The sequence below is a fragment of the Taudactylus pleione genome, unplaced genomic scaffold (assembly GCF_031769625.1).
Source record: "Taudactylus pleione unplaced genomic scaffold, aTauple2 ptg000117l, whole genome shotgun sequence".
NCBI lineage: Eukaryota > Metazoa > Chordata > Amphibia > Anura > Myobatrachidae > Taudactylus > Taudactylus pleione.
The window spans coordinates 1,379,194-1,399,325 of record NW_028284519.1 but is presented as its reverse complement, the minus strand read 5'-3'; the positions used below and the strand labels follow the sequence as shown (position 1 = coordinate 1,399,325).

At 44.8% G+C, this 20,132-nt stretch overlaps 1 protein-coding gene across 1 annotated transcript in view; it reads right to left on the bottom strand.

Moving 5' to 3' along the window:
- Positions 1–7,423, bottom strand: part of LPCAT2 (lysophosphatidylcholine acyltransferase 2) — a 167,482-nt gene extending 160,059 nt beyond the window's left edge. Inside the window, exon 1 of the mRNA XM_088471843.1 lies at positions 7,335–7,423. The gene's annotated coding sequence lies outside the window, so the exon portion shown is untranslated. The remainder of the gene's footprint in view (positions 1–7,334) is intronic.
- Positions 7,424–20,132: the final 12,709 nt, after the last annotated feature.

The window sequence follows — 20,132 nt, the reverse complement described above, 5'->3', positions numbered from 1 at the left end:
CGTGGTGCAGTCAAGTGGGCATTGTGCTGTTATCACATCATTGTGATTCCTCCCCCACTATACAAAGCTGTGATTGACAGCATTGTAAAGTGAGGGGAATCTATGATAATGTGATTCAGCATGAAACACATCAATCCACAGATCTGCCACTTCACCCGGGAAGTGGGCAGGAGTAGTCACAGGAGGCACTGATTGCAAAAGATTTGCTACTATTTTTGGTGTTTGAGAGAGTCACCCGAGATTTGGGAGTTTCCCGAACAAGAGGTAGATATATATCATCTCTAGTTATCCAAAATAGCAAACTTTTACTCCATGAAGAGGGCTATAAGATCAATGTTTTGATCCACATAGGAATCTTAATCATAATCACAGGTCCACTGGAATAGGACTTATGATCATGACTAAGGGGCTGATGCAAAGATGGACACTAATGCGATTTTTCACGCAGATCGTGCAACTGTTTGCCATTGAGCATGCGTATAAGCCGTACTGCACTTGCGAAGCAATCGCACTGTGATTATGGACGCACATAATAATCCATTGCAAAGTGAGTGACAGGCTGTCAGCATCTGGGGATGATAACAGGGAGTGGTCAGAAACCGCAGGCGTGCCGGTCGGTTTAAACGCCATTACATGGGCATGCATAAATTAGCCACTGCAAGTGCATACAGAGCATTAGAGCCCTCTGCATGAAAGGAGAGCTCCTGAGCCTGCAGCTGGTCAGACTTGCCGCAAAGGCAGGATAGCCGCTGATGTGCGTTGATGGTACCGATATTTACGCAGGTATGCATTGTTGCACACATGTAGGTAGGCAGCAGTGGGTGCCTTTCTGCTCAGGTGATCTTTCCAAACATTAGCATGTTTTCACAGCTGCGTTGTGTACAAAAAAGCAGCTGCGACCGCTTTAGCGTCCATCTCTGAATTAGGCCCTAAGATCCCTGTGGTGATCAAACATTGATCTTAGAACACTTTCTATGAAGGAAAAGTTTGCTATTTTGGATACCAAGACTTGTGAGTGCCTTTCGATTATTGAATACAAAGGACCTGCACATATCAGACGGTGAAGCCTATATGCAATTTGAGAAGAGCACCCCTGATGATGCAATATAGTACAGTGAGTGTAAAGACATTTGTGATGAGAGAGAGAGAGAGAGAGAGAGAGAGAGAGAGAGAGAGAGAGAGAGAGATATATATATATATATATATATATATATATATATATATATGAATGAATATATATCCCATCTGCCGGGATTCCGGCGTCGGCATTCTGAGAGTGCCGGCATCCTGATGGTAAGTATTGGGGTTAGGGGGAAGGATTAGCATTAGGGGTGGTTGCATTTAGGCTGCGGGGAGGGAAGGTTAGGCTCTCGGCAGGGAGGGTTAGGGGAAGGGTAGTATACTTACCTCCCTATATTGGGATTGTAACCCAGTTGGAATACCGGCGTCGGGATTTTGCCTCGCAGGATCCTGAGCGCCGACATCCCATACCCAACCCCCCATAATATATATATATATATATACACACATACACACACAGTCTACTGGCTGCTTTGCCCAGTTTCACCTATATAGTAGTAATGCATCCCCTTCCTCACTGCTATAGTAAGTCATTACCCTCCAACACCTGTGTACTAACATATTCTACTCCCTCACCTCTGTGGTAGCACATCATCATCAGTCACATCTGTAGTAACATGTCACTCCCTCACCCATGTTGTAAAACATTTTTCATTCCTCTCCCTCACCTATGTAGAAACACAATCCCTCTCTCACATCTGAAGTAACATATTACCCACCCTCACCTCTGCAGTAACACATTCCCCTCCTTCACATCTGTAGTAATACTTTATCCCCGCTCACCCCTGTAGTAACTCATTCCCCTCAGAAACTTGCTGAGCACAGTTTGTAAAGTTTCCTAAGGTATTGACGGTATATATGTCCAAAAGCAATGTGCTTAAACCAACAGTTTATCTTGGCTACCACATCTACTGGTATATGCATGCCAATAACGGATAAAATCCTAAAGGTTGTATGCTTCCAACTTAAAGAAAAAATGGGCAGCTTTATGGCTTTTTGTTCAAGCCGTTTATTCATCAAGGTATAGATGTTGAGATTAAAATATATGTGAATGTTAAACTTTTACCTGACATGAAGTGACAAAAATTAACCTTGGAAAAAGTTCACAGCATGTGGAAATGTAATGGACAATCATTTTATTAAACAAAGGCAGAGAAATGTGCAATATGTCAGGGTTATGTAATGTGCTCTCCTGTCATCACATGTGAATAATGGAATTGCAAAAAATTCCAATGCATTCTTCACAATCCACTCTCAATAAGAGGTCAACACATTGAAATGTTAGTAGAGATGGTTTCATAAGATAAGAGTGTATCTGCATAACTCGCACACTTTACCATTTATTGTGGTAGATACCGTACACAAAGAGGACGCAATTTCAGTATCAGGTATTTGGAAACAAACATACAAGATAAGGCTGCGCTTCCCACAGATGCCTCTCTGTGGTGGCTATTGAGAACTTGTCATTAGGGATACTATTTATATTGCTTTAAGGGAAAGAGTAACACACAATGGGCCTGATTCAGAGCCGGTCGCTATTAGCGCTCGCTCGTTCAGAAAAAGGGGGTGGCTATTCAAATGAACCGTTCGCTGTTTGCGGTCTGTTGCCGCCTCTATGTCTGAACGAGCTAACAAAATATGCAGTCGTTTTTTTTATAAAAACGCCCCCTGGCCGCTCGCATCATATGGCATGTCCGCTATTTATTAGATTAATCGAGTACATCGACCAGCGTATGAACTGCTCGCTATTCTTGTGGTTGGTTTTTCCTACCACAAATTTGCGAGCAGTTCTGGCTATAAAATAACCCAGTGACGTGGTCAGTGACGCTGCTGTATTAATTATGCACACCCATAAAACGCCCGTTTTGACCTTTAAGCACGCCTGCGTTCGGATCTCCACTCCCCGTTTTCAAGCACCTTCCCCTGTTACCACCCACATACGCCTCCTCCTTTCACTCAAAATTGCAGGCATTTGCTATTTAGCGAACAAACGATTTTCGGCCGCACTGACTGGTTCGCGCATGTGTATTACAATCCGTACGCATGCACAGTTGGGCAAACATCGCTCGGAACGAACGAGCGGCCGCTTACGAGCGGCTCTGAATCAGGCCCAATATGTTCTCAGCGCTCACTTTAGACACCTCTTTTAGACTTGGAATAGGAAATATAAATAAAAATATAAATAAAAATAAAATATAAATAAAATACAGTCTACGATTATAGAAATAAAAATAGTACTTTATTGTATAGGGCACAATATTGTAAATTCGGATTATAGTACAGTTTGAATAAAAATAGTTCCTAATACCAGTATACGTGACTCACAATTGACAAAACATACATATATCTATATGAAACAAGTTATATAGGTCATAAAGTCTGCTATAGTTGCAGGGATCAGTGTCCGCCTTAAGCTTGCTATAAACAGCCAAATGTATCTTGGAAAGATAAGTAAACTTTTTTGCTTATATACTATAGTCTAGATAGTAGGAGCTCAGGTATAACTACTTTCACATTTGCTTTAAGTTTCATAAGAGGTTAATTAGGATACCTCCTCTTTCGGAAGAAGTTTAACTAGAGCAGCCTAGGCGCAATTGTATAACATCACTTGGTTTCCTTTTTTGATTTGCACTGCGGATCTTGCCTACGTGGACGAACGCCATCTTCAGATGGCGTTAGCCCATTACGTACAATGAGGCAGCCCTGCCGGAGAGGGATTGGCGATCCCTTTCCAGTAGGCTGCAGAAGGTCTTGAAGCACATTGCAGGTTTAACGCATTGCGCATGTACGGCTTGAAAACTGCGCACACACAATAACCGCGAGGGAGTACTAAGATTCACTTTGCTTTTTTCTGATGGCTGGGCCGGGCTCATGTCTGAGCCTGTCTCCTGGCAATTTCAATTGATACATTTAAATGGAAATAAAGAAATCTTTATTGTCGCAATGTGCGGTAATAAGGATTCTTAATATTTGGGGGCAGAACACATATTTTAATAAAAATATGCCCCAAAGGGGTCTATTTACCATTGGAGGTCAGAGCTAACTGACACTATTGCAGAGATACATAATGAAGTACCACTGCAATGTACTATGCTGGGGCTCCTCTGAGAAAGTGAAAACTTCCCTCCTCTGAAAGGGAGATTTGCTTTTAACTCAGTGGTACCCAACCTCGGTCCTCAAGTCCCCCTAACAGTGAAGGTTTTCATGATATCCATACTTAAGCACAGGTGACTTAATTAGCCCCTCAGACAGTTTGATTATACCATCTATGCACAAGCTTGGATATCCTTAAAACCTGGACTGTTAGGGTGCCTTGAGGAATGAGTTTGGGAACCCCTGTTTTAACTGACAGCCTAATCTTGACACATACTTGCCTACCCTCCCGCTCCCGGCCCCCCGGAAAGGCAGGCAAGCCTCACCGCCCCCCCCCCTGCAGTAACAAGAGATACCCCTGCAGCAGGGGAGGGGGGGCGGTGACACGATTCACACTGAACATATCATTTTGGCCCAGCCTCCTGCTTCACAATGCCGGTAATAGCGGCATTGTGTAGCGGGGCCAAAGTTATGCGACTGTGTGGTCATGCCTCCGCCCATGCCGATCTGGCTGCTCCCTCCCGGAAGGGGCAGCCATAATGTCGGCAACCCTGTGTCGACACTAAATGGAGGAAATGCTATGCACAGTGATTTTACCCAGTGGTACAATGTGATGTCCCATTCACTGCATAAAAGGACAGCTTTAATCCTTAATTAGGGAACTACTTACTGTTTGTTAAATAGACTCCTTGACTCTTTAGGAGTCTATCATTTTCTGGTGTTCTGTGCAGCGCTGACACCCGACGCGGGACCACGGACAGTTCAGTTTTAAATAATATGTGTGCAGGATGTGCGGCACAGGGCCCCCCTGGACCCGGGGGCCCGTGTGCCCCGCACACCATGCACCCATTATAGATACGCCCCTGTTCACCTGCTTTTGTACAAATTAAGTTTTCAGGCCATTTTTAAAAAGGTAATTCAGGAGAGATCACAGATATCTTCTGCTTACCTTTCTCTTCCGGAATGGCCCACTGTCCCCATAGTATGGGGACAGAATTCATCAAGCTCCGAAAATACAGTATTTTCGGAGCTTGACTGTGAGAGCAATTCGCTATCTTCAGATGGCGTTTGTCCCCGCAACCTGCTCCTCCACCATGTCCGGCTCCTTCCGCTCCTCTACCCATGTCCGGCTCCTTCCGCTCCTCCACCCATGTCCGGCTCCTTCCGCTCCTCCACCCATGTCCGGCTCCTTCCGCTCCTCCACCCATGTCCGGCTCCTTCCGCTCCTCCACCCATATCCGGCTACTTCCGCCGGACGCCGGGGCTTTTGTGTGCCTGCGTGACCTGTACAATTATCTGTTCATTTGGCCAATGATCCCATTAACAAATGTGTCCCTAACCCTCAGTCTATACCTGTCCGAGACAATATAATTTTTTGAAACTGCCCATATGTAGACATGATGTTTTAACAAGTGTTTGTGTAAACTAAAACTTTCTAATTTGTTTTCCATGGAAAAAATGACAGAGGGTCTGCTTCAGAGGTGGATGCAAAAGTGCACGCAGCATCAAATGCCGCTATATACTCTGCGACTGTATACAAATGCTGCTACATGCTATTTCTCTGCTGTATATCTGTGTAGCCAAATGCGCAATGACTGAGACGCCCACTGTCAGCATCCATGCACACAGTAATACCGATTAGTGTGTTCATAGACGCCACCATCGGTCACACCATAGATACTTGCACCAGCCCTATGGCAGCTGCAGTTGCTCCGTTTGACCATGGCCTGCAGCTGTGCATCTGAACGGTTCCATTTACATTCCTGCAACACTCCCTTAATATGCCCACTGAACAGACCATATTTGGGTGCATTTCTAGCCACCTCCGAAGAACGCCCATCACTTTTCTACAACATTTCTGATACCGTCCATCTCAATCGCAACAGCGCCTTTGTGCGTACACTGGACCTCATTCAGAGCGCTTGCTCTGAATGAGGGCGGCCGCTTCTCTGTAATGAGCCGGCCTAATAGGCCGCTCGCTAAGCTGTGGGTGACCACCCACAGCTTTAGCGAGCAGCCAGGTTGATGGTCGCGATGGTTAAGACCATCGCGACCATCGGGGCTTGTGACGAGACCCTTGTGGTAGGGTCTCGTCTGCCGCAAGCCCCAGTGAGCTTTCGACTCTAATAGAGCCAGAAGCTTACCACTGTGTGATGTCAGTGGGGCCGCCCGCAAATGGCAGGTGTTACTTCGGGAATGCCTCCGTTTGGCCAGCCACCCCCCCTACAAAACGGTACAAGCTGTCGATCACCATCGACAGCCGCCCCTTTTGTATTGAGCCCGAGAGCGAGAGAATTTCTCACTCTGTGTAACGTGTGTAACGCATGCGCCATATGTACAAGTTTCTAGAATTTTTTGCGCATGCACAGCTGCCAAAAATCGAAACTACATAAACACCAGTATTGCATGCGGATCGCGTGCTGCTTTGAATCAGGTCCTGATTACCATAAAATACTCAGGGGCCAATGTTAAGTTGGAGTCGGATACATATTAGACCAAATACGCAGCATAAACTACTCCAGAAGAAATGATGTAATTCAGCTAGCAGAGAATCACGCAGATCTTCCGATGCTGCGTCCATGGACACAGCAAGGAACAGAAATGCATAGAGGAGGCGTGATGCCTCCTTCTGCATTACCATAACAGTGCGATCGCAGCTGCTACCATTGTAGCAGCTGCAATAGCAACAGCGTCAGACCATGAATCACCCCCAAAATACACTTATCAAAATTCATTAAACAGGACATGATAGAATTTGTAGTGCTGCATCGTCTGATGAGGCAGTAATGAGTGTAACTTGTATGCATGTACAGTAATCGCTCTGCAACAAAGTATCCCTGTAATTTAGTTTCAGAATATTGCGTTGTGCCCTCATTGCACAGGGTATTTCATATATATCTGACATGATATTATCTGTACATGACTCTTCCCTTATTATTATCCAACTTGCACATAACAATATTTTGTAGGTATAGAGCAGATTTATATGATACATTCAATGCAACCTCTTTTAGGGTCTGTCTGAAATTGATTAACCAAAGACACACCCAAAGCAAACACAAGAAAATTCTTAACATGTCAGTTACTGTAGTAGTACTATTAGACAGCTAATACACAAAATTCAACATGTATAATATAGTTAACATTCTTTTCTCACTTACAGACAGTTAAGTTCCTTGCAGCAGAGCGAATTACACAACAGGAGGCTTTGTCTGCAACAGTGCAAGCTTTCTCCTGGTATCACTTCTCCTCCTCCTACTTCCTCCCTTCTCTCCTCCCTTTAACTTACTATTTACCTGCTAAGCCACAGTACAGAGCAGTAATTAATGCCTGTTAAAAGGAAGAAACAGTTAATCTGTAAGTGTAAAAACAGGACACAATTAAATATAAGTTTATCTCTAGTATTTTACATGTTCCCAATGTTTATTTCTGTCCTCGCCATCAGTGTCTTTTGCATTTTTTTTGTCTCTGCCATTTATTTCTCATTGTTATTATTTATTCATCTGTATTGTTAATTTGGAAACTAAAATAACAATAAATCTAAAAAAGAGCTGTTGCTCCCTCTGCCAGCCCCAGCACCCCTCTCCCAGTCCCAGCACACATTCTACCAGTCTGTTATCTCTTCCCCTCCCAGTCCCAGCACTCCTGCTCCCAGTCCCAGCACACATTACTCCAGTCTGTTATCTCTTCCCCTCCCAGTCCCAGCACTCCTGCTCCCAGTCTGCTGTCACTTCATCTCCCAGTCTCAGTACCCCTGCTCACAGTAGCAGCTTCCCTTCTCTCAGTCTGCTGTCCCTTCCCTTCCCAGACCCATCACCCCTGCTCCCAGTCTACTATTCGTGCCCTTTCCAGTCCCTGCACCACATCTCTCAGTCTGCTGTTCTTTTTCCTCCTAGTCCCAGCACCACTGCTCCCAGTCCCAGCACACATTCTCCCAGTCTATTGTCCCTTCCACTCCCAGTTCCAGCACCCCTGCTACCAGCCAGTGTTCATTTTTTTGACAAGGATTTATTTTCAATTTAGTTTTACGGGTATATTTACTAAAGTGCGGGTTTTTAGAAGTGGAGATGTTGCCCATAGCAACCAATCAGTTCTAGCTATTATCTTCTATACAGAGCTACATAAATGTTACGTTGAATCTGATTGGTTGCTATGGGCAACATCTCCACTTATAAAAACCTGCACTTTAGTAAATATAGCCCAAAATGTAGCAGAAAATGAGAAGAGAGGACTTATTGTAATTCAGGATCAAAAATGTTTCAGATACATCTCATTGAAGAACCTTCAGGAATATAACAAGTGTTTTTCTACTGTATCATAATGGTAGCACTATAACCAGTATAAATCTAGGTACACACTTTTACAGTCATTCTTGATGCAATTTTTTCACTCACAACTGAAATTCCAGATGAACATACAGATTATTGCATACACGCTCCTAAAATGGCCATATGCCACTTATTGTCCACCCCTATGCTAGACCAACTTTCATCCGATTATCAAACTAGTTATCTAGTATGAAAATCTGGTAATGTATGGGACAAAAACTGTCATTCGATTTAACCAACTTATCTGAACAACTGTTTTCATACATTACTAGATTTCATTCTAAGTAGTTGGATGATTGGATGAAAGTTAGGCTAGTGCAGTGGTTCCCAAACTGCGCACCCTGGCACCCTGGGGTGCCTTAGGACACTTGCAGGGGTGCCTCGGGTTGGTGGTCCAGCACCAAATCAAATTATTTATGGTCAATGTAATGTAAATATGTGGACAAACAGAAGTGCAAACCTGTCCACCACCACATAACTGACCCTAAGGATGACAGGTAAGGACAATTTACTTCACTTTACTACATTTTTTTTCTCAATAACAACATTTTGGCTCAGGGGTGCCATGAAAACAATGCTTATACTCTAGGGTGCCGTGATTCAAGAAAGTTTGGGAACCACTGGACTAGTGTATGGCCAGCTTTACAATCTACCATGTGATCTGTGATCCTCATCTCTTGTAGCCATCTTCTGAAAAGGTTGTGCCTGGAGGAGCAGCAGCAACAGTATTGGACTGAATGATTGATGGTGCACACACACTTCCAGATTTGTCTGACATTGTACCATCGCGTCCCACAGGTCACACATGCGCACAAGAGCCCTGATGTCCAGCGGAAGGAGCCGGACAGGGACGGAAGGATCCTAAAGGATCCCTCTTTTCAACCAGGGACTCCTTCCCATAGGGAAGCACTGGGTTGTGAGCCCCGAGCGGGAGCACTCGTCATCTGAAGAAGACAAATACTGCCACCCTCAAGCTCCAAATATATTGTATTTTCTGAGCTTGATGAATTCTGTCCCTATACTAGTGTATATGGACAGCGGGCTATTACGTGAGAGGAAGGTAATTAGGAGATATCTGTGATATCTCCTGCTTTACCTTATTGAAGAATGGCCTGAACACTTAATTTCTACAATTGAAGAAAATTTTCATTTTCACCTGCTTTTGTAGATGTAATGATGAATAGACTCCTATGTCTTATTGTGTAAATATAATTATTTATTCATCCATTAATTACTTATTTCTCTGTCACAAATGAAAAGTTAATCTTATTAGCCTGTCCTGTTGCAGCAACAAAGGATCATTCACTATGCAATTTCAGCATGTGGTTGATCACTCTAAAGAGTCTAAACCATCTCATGAACATCTGCAGTTCTAGAAGAGAATGCAGATCAGCAGTGACTGAATGGAACAGATACATTTTTATTTATTTTTTTGGAAACAGAAAGTTATTCTGTCATTGCTGGTATATGTATGGTATATGCTGGTATACTCCTTCCTGAAACTTATATCACCATACTAGTCAATTACAGCTACTTAACAGGACAGGGAGACACTAACCTAGCCACAGGACCATCAACAGTTTATGTGAATATGGAATTGTTTTTCGTTGAACCAACACATTTTTTCATAGAAAAAAAGGAATTTATAAAACAAAGCACTTAGAGATATACAAAGAATTATACCAGAATATTCATATTTATACCAGATATTTATACCAGCATTATACCAGATTATTCATATTTATACCAGATATTTATACCAGCATTATACCAGATTATTCATATTTATACCAGATATTTATACCAGCATTATACCAGATATTCATATTTCAGTTCCCTCTTAAACTAAATCTGCAAATTCCTTATTAAACATCTGTCATATCACTTGCTATTCTGCTACTGGACTGAACCCTCAAATAGACTCAATTTGCATTTTCTTTAAAACCAACTTTTTTATGTGTTCTTAATATGTTTAACACAATTATTTCTTAACAGACTTAAAACCGTACATACCTAGATTTTTCGGGAAGTCCCCTGCACCCCTGGAAGAATGTCTGGATCTCCGACATCCTGCCCAGGTCCTAGTGAAGTGGGCAGGATGGAGCGATAATACCAGGAATCGCAGGACCATGGGAGGGGACGGGACTAAAATGTTGTGAAATGCATCATCTTAGCTCCGCCCCTTCCCAAGGAAAGAGGAGAGAGGGAAGATAAGAGTAAAATAGAAATCCAAATAAGTGTATTGTAAGGAGACATACCCAGAGAACATATTTGTAGGAGGGTACACATTTATAGTTTGCAGGGGGGTGTCTAGCTCCGGTCCCTGGGTAGTAGTGTCTCTTTTCACCATATTATTACATGGTCACTAATATCTAGAGCTATTGTATAAAATAAAAAACCAGATGGCATTAGATTTGAATGAACACCATCTGTACGCACAATTGCAACACATATATTGATACACATTCATGGTGAGATTCTTATTTATACAGTCAATAGATCGTAACACCAAAGACACAAGGATACAAGAGCTGTTAATCTTATAATCACTTAAATTGACCTTAAAGCAACATAATGTCCTAATTAGATTTAGTCTATATTTAAATCTACGGTGTGTGACATGATTCAGGTCATTACCTGTTTGCTACGCTGCATATGCACAGACTAAATAGAGTATGAGCAGGGCTGGCACCAGAAATCTCGGGGCCCTGTACACTGATGTTTCTGGGGGCCCCACCTTCTCACCTTCTCACCCCTGCATGTGTGATATGTGAAGCATGATAATGTTAACTGAAAGATATGCCAGCCTTTAAATAAAGTTAAAATACACTATGAATTACCACACTGTCTCTCTGTTACTAATGATGCAAGCTGCAGTTCTTGTTTGCCATCTCTTGCAAGGTCTTCTTGATGACAGTGCTGTGGATGCCTCAGGGGTAGAAGGGATGGTGTCTGCAGCCAGCCATCCTCAGTCATCAGCCCCTCATCACCTTCCTCAAATTCAGCCTCTCATCACTATCCCCATCACCTTTCTCCATCCCCAGCCCCCATCCTCAGTCCCCAGCTCCTATCACCTTCTGCCCCCAGCTCCCCATCACCTTCCTCCGTCCCCAGCCCCCTTCACCTTCCTCTTCCCCCAGCCTCCTTCACCTTCCTCTGCTTCCAGCCCCTGTCACCTTCTGCCCCAGCCCCATCACCTTCCTCGGCTCCCAGCCTCCTTCACCTTCCTCCATCACCAGACACCATCACCTTCCTCTGCGTCCATCCAATCACCTTCCGCCCCCAGCCCGTCACCTTCCTCTGTCCCCTTTACCTTCTTCCGTCCCCAGCCCCTAATTCTTATCCTCTATCCCCTAACGGCAGCCTCAACTCCTTACCACCTGACGGCTGGCCGGGGATCTATCCACTTCTGCCCGGGCAGAGAAGACGTTTGGCGATGTACCTATGATGTCACACCTCCACATGCAGATTTAAAGGTCATGCCCGGCCGCAGCTGAGCCACCTGGAAGAGCCCAGCACTGCCTGGGCCAGGCTACAAGGGAGCTGGGGCTGGGCGGCGAATATGGCCCATATTGTGCACGTCTGGACCTCGGGGCCCCTCTGGTTCTTTGGGCCCAGTACGGGTGTTCCCTTAGTCCACCCCTGTCGCTGGGCCTGACTATGAGTACTGTTTCTAAGCTAGAAGCTAATATTAATGCCAGGGGTGTATCTAGGGATCCGAGCGCCCCTGGCAAGGTAATGGACTGGCGCCCCCCTCCCCCCATAATATCAGGAAGAACCTCCAGTAGTAGTCCCCCCTGTGCAGTGCCCCCAGTAGTAGTCCCTTCTGTGCAGTGCCCCCAGTAATAGTCCCTTCTATGCAATGCCCCAAGTAGTCCCCTCTATGCAGTGCCCCCAGTAGTAGTCCACCCTATGCAGAGCGCCCAGTAGTAGTCCCCTCTATGCTGTGCCCCCAACAGTAGTCCCCCTTATGCATTGACCCCAGTATTAGTCCCCCCTATACAGTGCTCCCAGTAGTAGTCCCCCCTATACAGTGCTCCCAGTAATAGTCCCCCCTATACAGTGCCCCAAGTAGCGGCCATCCCTCCCATAACGTGCCCCCAGTAGCGGCCCCCCCTATACAGTGCGCCCAGTAGCGGCAATCCCCCCATAACATGTCCCCAGTAGCAGCCCCCCCTATACAGTGCCCCCAGTAGCAGCCACCCCCCCCATAGAGTGCCCCTAGTAGCGACCACCCCCTATACCGTGCCCCCTAAGGCGAGCTCAGGGAGGACAGAAACCTCCCGTGGAGCAGAAGGGCACAGACACTCCCCCCCCGTGCTGTGCCAGAAAAGAAAAACACAGAAAAAACAGCAACTTACCTGATCCCCGCTCCTGCCGACGTCTGCCGCTGTCCACTCCTCTGGGCCTGCTCTCGCTCTCCCCAGCTGTGAGGGGAGCCGGAAGGCGGAGCTTATGAATGAGCTCCATCCGGCTCCCTCCGTGGACGATGCAGCAGCCAATGAGAGTCTGTCTGACTCTCATTGGCTGGCTGCTATAAACTGGCGGCTGTGTGTTTTGTTACTGTGTAGGGCAGACCGCTCTCACTGCGGTCTGCCCTACACTTGTGGGGCCCGGGGGACTAGCGGGGCTTGTTCAAGCCCCTGGGGTAGTCCACTCATTGGCTGCTGGTGGCACTGTCGGACGCCGCCCCTCCTACGGCCGGTGCCCTGGCGAGTGCCATCCTGGCCAATGGGTAGATACGCCCCTGATTAATGCCCACAGTTCAGGATCTTGCCTCCAGTCAAAGAGAGCACTAAGTTACATGGGGCAGTCTTGTCTTGCTTTTGGACCTAGTTACAGAGGGGTGTATGTGGACAATCATAATGTTGACATTCATCATGTCGACATTTTCATAATGTCAACATTAAGATATCATGTTACAATGTCAACATATCGTCCCTAGTAGCCCAGCGATGATTTACCTGCTCCTGATAACTGCAGCGGCTTCAACGCTGCTTCCGGGTCCCAGCGATATGTGACAGTCACTTTCCGAGTTAGACCTGTGATCCTCCAGCATTACACTAAGTATTCTTCCGCTAACTCTAATCCCAACCCCTAACCCTCCCTCTAGTCCCTAAACCCAACCTCCTCACAGCCTAATCCTAACTCTACCGTCGACATTCTACAATGTCAACATTTCAGAGAATGTTGACACATTGCTTGTCAACATTTTAACAATGTCAGCATCATTACCTGCTATGGGACAGCCCTTCCAGAGAGGTATCTAGCGATCCCTTTACGGTGGTCTGCAGGACGTCCTCAAACACTTTGTGGCTTTTGCTGCTTTGCCATGCACAACTGGAAAGCCATACAAATACAAAAGCTGTGAGGGGGTCAGTAGATAGAATGAGATAGAAGTAAAGTGAAATAAATTGATACATCCGAGCGGAACATTTTGTGGCGATAAGGATTCTTAATTTTTGGGGGCATGCCCATATTTTAATATATATGCTCCTTGGTGAGGTCCTTTCTAGTTAGCTCAGCACTGTCCCAAGAATGGAATTTCGTAGCAATACATACTGTAGTCACAAGGGTGGGGCTATGTGTCCCCAATTTTATGAACTACAAATACAAAATTTTGGATTTCTTCAAATAAATGTGATGGCTTTATTCTCAAATACCACAATAATGTATCTTTTCCTGTCACAGGGACAACCAAACAAAGAGAATAGATGATCAATTTCAAGTAACTTCAACAAGGGTATGTACAGCATTCTATCCTCTTCCTGTAATTTCCTGCACTTTGAGGAACATACAGAGAGTAGCTGTAGAATTCAATGTTGTCCAGTTTCTGCTACTATTCCATATTCTGGATTGTTTTAAATTAGATAAGTGTAACTGAATTTGACTGCAGAGTATTATTCTCCCTCCTGTGCCAGCTTTATTAATTAGACATATAGTTAACTAGCTTTTTCTTCACTGTATCAAAAACTTCTCTTAATAATCTCACTCCATGAAATCATATTGCTGCCTCATTAATCTATTCTCCTCTTACAAACACACATGAGCTTTTAACTTATCTATACACACTGACAATAACATCCACAGCCTGTCGGCATAAAAAACTTTCAGGCAAATCCCACAACTATATATATATCTCTCTCCTGCTGATTCTATTAGCTGGTGACATATCACCAAATCCAGACCCAACCCACATGCCACACCCACAACGAACTATAAATCCAGCTAATCTCATAAACATTGCGTGCCTCCCTGTACTCTCCAAGTCACTAAAATGTGCCTTATGGAATGCACGCTCTGTATGCAATAAACTAACATCCATCCATGACCTCTTTATTTCAACTAACCTCAACCTTCTGGCAATAACAGAAACATGGCTCAAACAATCAGACACTGTCTCCCCTGCTGCACTTTCACATGGTGATCTACACTTCTCACACACCTCCAGGCCTGGTAATTGTAGAGGAGGTGGGGTAGGAATATTACTCTCCAAATCTTTCACATACATAGTTCTCCCACAGGTACCATCACTCACATTTACATCTTTTGAAGTACATTCTATCAGGACTTTCACCCCTTTCTCTGTATGAGTTGCTGCTATCTATCGCCCACCTGGGCCACCCCAACAATTTCTGGAACATTTGTCTGCCTGGCTCCCTCACTTCCTATCCCCAAACATCTCCACCATAATTATGGGTGACTTCAATATCCCCATTGACTGTCCACAATCGCCTCATGCCTCCAGACTACTCTCTCTAACTTCCTCTCTTACCCATCCCTCACCCAACCCACCTGCTACTATCAGTGCACATGATCTTGCTTCCTATTTTAAGAACAAGATTGATAAGATCCAAAATGAAATGGTATGCTCTTCCTCAGCTAGTGACCTGCCCAATTCCCTACCTGAACCCTCTGGCTCATTCTCTTCATTTGACCTCACAAACGAAGATGAAGTATCTACACTCTTCTCATCCTCCTACTCTATTACCTCTCCTCTAGATCCTATACCCTCACAAATCAGTAAAGCTCTGTCTCCTGTGCTCATCCCAACCCTAACTAAAATCTGCAATCTGTCTCTCGCTACTGGCATCTTTCCATCACTGTTCAAGCATGCAGTGATTACTCCCAATCTGAAAAAAAAAAATTCTGACCCCAACACACTCTCAAATTACCATCCTATCTCCCAGCTCCCATGCCTCTCCAAGCTGCATGAGAGACTTGTCTACACCCGCCTCACACACTTTCTAAACTCACACAACTTATTGGACCCACTTCAGTCCGGCTATCGTTCCCAACACTCCACAGAGACAGCACTGACTAAGGTAGTAAATGATCTGGTCACTGCCAAGGCTAAAGGCCATTACTCACTGCTAGTTCTCTGCTGCTTTTGACACTGTTGACCACTCTCTCCTCATACAAACACTACAATCCATAGGTCTTAAGGACACAGCTCTTTCATGGTTCTCTTCCTACCTATCTGATCGCTCTTTTACTGTTCATTTTTCTGGCTCTGCTACCTCTATCAGTTGGAGTACCGCAAGGGTCTGTTTTAGGTCCTTTGTTATTCTCAATCTATACCACCTCTCTTGCTTGGCAAACTAATCCACTGTTTTGGATTTCAGTACCATTTGTATGCAGATGATACTCAAATCTATCTATCCATCCCAGATTTATCACCATCTGTATTGGTGCGTGTCACTGAATGTCTTTCTGCCATTTCATCTTGGATGTCATCTCGCCACCTGAAACTTAATATTTCTAAAACAGAATTAATTATATTTCGACCGACCAAGAACAGTTACCAGCCTGATCTCTCGATCACGGTTGATAACTCGACAATCCATCCTGCTCCACAAGCTCGCTGCCTTGGTGTCATCCTTGACTCTGAACTATCTTTTGTTCCCCACATTCAATCTGTCTCAAAATCATGTTACATTCATCTAAAAAACATATCCATAATTCGACCATATCTCACACAAGACACTGCAAAAACTTTGATCCATGTACTCATTATTTCCCGCACTGACTATTGCAATAGTCTTCTTACTGGTCTTCCCGAAAACAGGCTATCGCCATTACAATCCATTATTAATGCAGCTGCAAGGCTTATTTTCCTTGCCAAACGTTCATCATCTGCTTCCCCTCTCTGTCAGTCCCTCCATTGGTTGCCGGTCTTCTACCGTATTCAATACAAAATACTTTTACTTACACATAAGGCCATTAACCAAACCACACCAACATACATCTCTTCACTCATCTCAAAATATCTCCCAACCCGACCTCTCCGCTCAGCACAAGATCTGCGTCTCTCATCCCCACGCATTACTTGCTCCCATTCACGGTTACAGGACTTTCTTTGGGCAGCACCCACTCTATGGAATGCCTTACCACGCACAATAAGACTTACATCTAGCCTCCAATCCTTCAAGCGTTCCCTGAGAACTCACCTCTTCAGACAAGCTTATCAGATTCCAGAACAGCCCACATAACCTTCATAGCTTCCATGTCTAATTACATCCCCTTTCACAGTCCTCACATAACCTCACACATTGTCTTTCTCTCACATCCTCATGACATTTGGCCGACATTCCTGTGTGACTGGATCATGCAGCCCACCAAGAAACTGCAGTCTGGCTGGACCAAATTGCAATATATAGCACCTATCCTTGTGTATCAATGCCTATTTCCTTATAGATTGTAAGCTTGCGAGCAGGACCTTCCTACCTATATGTCTGTTATTACCCAGTTTTGTTCTATTAATGTTCCAATTGTAAAGCACAACGGAATATGCTGCTCTATATAAGAAACTGTTAATAAATAAATTAAATAAATAAATGCTATTGTTTCTAATGCCTTATGATTTGTAATAGTTAATTTGTTATAAGGATTCTCTCCAGCCTATTGACCAAAGTGAAGGCTTGATTTGTTTCTAGCCCTTGATGTTTGGTATGTGTTGCTTGTTTAGTTAAGCCATTTTTAATTGCTAGCTTTCTTTTGGCTGGCCAATGGGGGGGGTTTGATTAATTAGTGTCCACACTTTCCTGCATCTCTGTATAAGTGTCATTAACTAGCTGGATAGCTTGCTGGATGGTGCAGGTTTTCAAAGTGCAGGCTTTTTTAAGTGCAAAAACTGTAGCGTTAGACCTGCGTTAAACCGAGGAAACTCTAAAATTCAACAAACATCAAACCTCAGCGGTCTAAAGATTCAGGACGTTAAAGGTGCATACACACTGTCAGATTTGTCAGATGTGTCAGATGAACGATTGAACGATCTGAACGATTTGATGAACGATTTGACCAACAATGTGAACGATTTGAACTCTGAACGATTTTTGACTGCATTAAAATGAATGGAATCGTCCAAATCTGACTGCAAACACATCAGATGTCAGATATTGTTATCTGACAAGCGGGAACGCTCATCGTTCATCGTTCATCTGACAAACATGTCAGATTTTCCTTCAGATATGAACGATTAAAATCGTTATTGTTCAGATCTGAAGAAAAATCTGACCGTGTTGTATGCACCTTTACAACTGGATTCCCTACACAATCAAGGCAAGAACACAACACTTCGATTACTGTGAATACTGCTGGCCTTCTGATTCTCACATACATCTCGATGCTTATCATACTTGTCCCCATATCAGTTTACATATTTCCTCTTTGAAACACTGGACCTGATTCAGACCCGCTCGATGTGTGCACGAACGCAAAAAGCACTCGCACTGGTGCTCGCATCCAAAAGGGAGTGGCTGTCGATGTTGATCGACAGCTCGCCCCGTTTGGAAGGCGGGGAGGGGGAGTGGCTGGGCAAACGGAGGCATTCCTGCAGGAGCACCTGCCATTTGTGGGCGTCCCTACAGACATCACTCGTGATGTCAGTAGGTGGACTTCCTGCTCTATTAGAGCAGGAAGTCCACTGGGACTTGCGGCCATGAGACCCTAACGCAGGGGTCTCGTCGCAAGCCCGATGGTCGAGATGGTCTTGTGGGTGGTAACCCACAGCTATGCGAGCGGCCAAGAGGCCGAAACTAAAAGAACGCTTTTTGCGAGCGCCTCTGAATCAGGCCCACTGTCCTTTAGCTCTCCTGCCTAGCCTCACATCCTCTATCTGCTTACGATCTGCGTTATTATTCAAATTCTGCACATATTAGATCCCCACTTTTAATCCTCTCAATAACAAACTTGTTAATCTGCATACATATTTACCATCACTGTTCTTTCACTTGCACGTCTACAAATCTCTTGCACTCATATTTCAATTACATTTCCAAATTTCATTCCTCTTGTTTACTTATAAACACCATGACAAGGTTTTCTTCAACTCCCTCCTTCAATCAGTCTCTACCTTATCCTCTGTTCTACCCCCTGCTTCCACCTTTATCCTTTCCCCCTTATCTCTTCCACCTCCTCCTCCCCTTCTTCCCCCTCCTCTGTCTGCCTACTCTTCCCTCCTCTCCCATTACTCTACTTTCTTCCTGTTCTACTCCCCCTCTGTCCTACTACCTCACCACCAAACCCTCCTCCTACACTCCTCTCCCTGTCACTTCACCCCACTGTCGTCCACATCTCCCTCCCTCCCTGCCCACCTCCTACAGGTTCCCTTTGTAGCTTTGGTGCCCACAAGATCACTAAACTCTATTCATATCGGTCCCCCAAATTTATCTTACCTCCACGTTACAGCAACCCAGATAATCTTATTCACATCTCCCCCACAAATGCTATCTCTCTATCCTGTGCCCTCTGGAATGCCAGGTCAGTCTGTAATAAACTGGTCCCCACTCATGACCTTTTCATCTCCAACTCCCTAGCCATTACTGAAACCTGGATCTCAACCTCTGACACCATTTGTCATGCTGCCATATCCTCTGGGGGCCTCACCTTCTCCCACACCCCCCAGCCTGGGGGTCACCATGGTGGTGGTGTTGGGGTCCTTCTATCCACCAGTTATTCCTATCAACTAATACCCTCTGAACCATCCCTTACATTACCCACATTTGAGGTTCATGCTATACGCCTCTTCCAACCAGTAAACATCAGAGTAGCTGTCATTTACCGTCCCCCTGACTCGCCCTCCAAATTCCTAGACAATTTTGCTACCTGGGTTCCTCACTTTCACTCCTCAGATCTTCCCTCCATTATCCTAGGTGATTTTAATATTCCTATTGACATTCCCACAGAATCCTCTGCAGCTAAACTCCTTACCCTCACCTCTTCATTTGGTCTCACCCAATGGACCTCATCACCCTCCCATGTGAGTGGGCACTCACTTGACCTGGTCTTTACTCACCGTTGTGATATATCTGATTATTCCAATTGCCCATTCCCCCTCTCTGACCATCACCTTCTCTCTTTTACCCTATCCCTCTCTCCAACGCCTCCTTTACCTCCTAAGGCTACCATTACTAAGCGTAACATTGAGGCTATTGACACTGTTACTTTTTCCTCCCTGCTGGACTCTCTTCTCTCCCCTATCCTTTCTCTCTCCTGTCCTGAACAAGCTACATCCCTGTACAATTCCTCCCTTACTACTGCTCTTGACTCTGTTGCGCCGACAATAACCACTCACCCTCGCAGATCCACACCAGGTACCTGCAACAGTGTTCACGAATTGCCGAGTGTCAG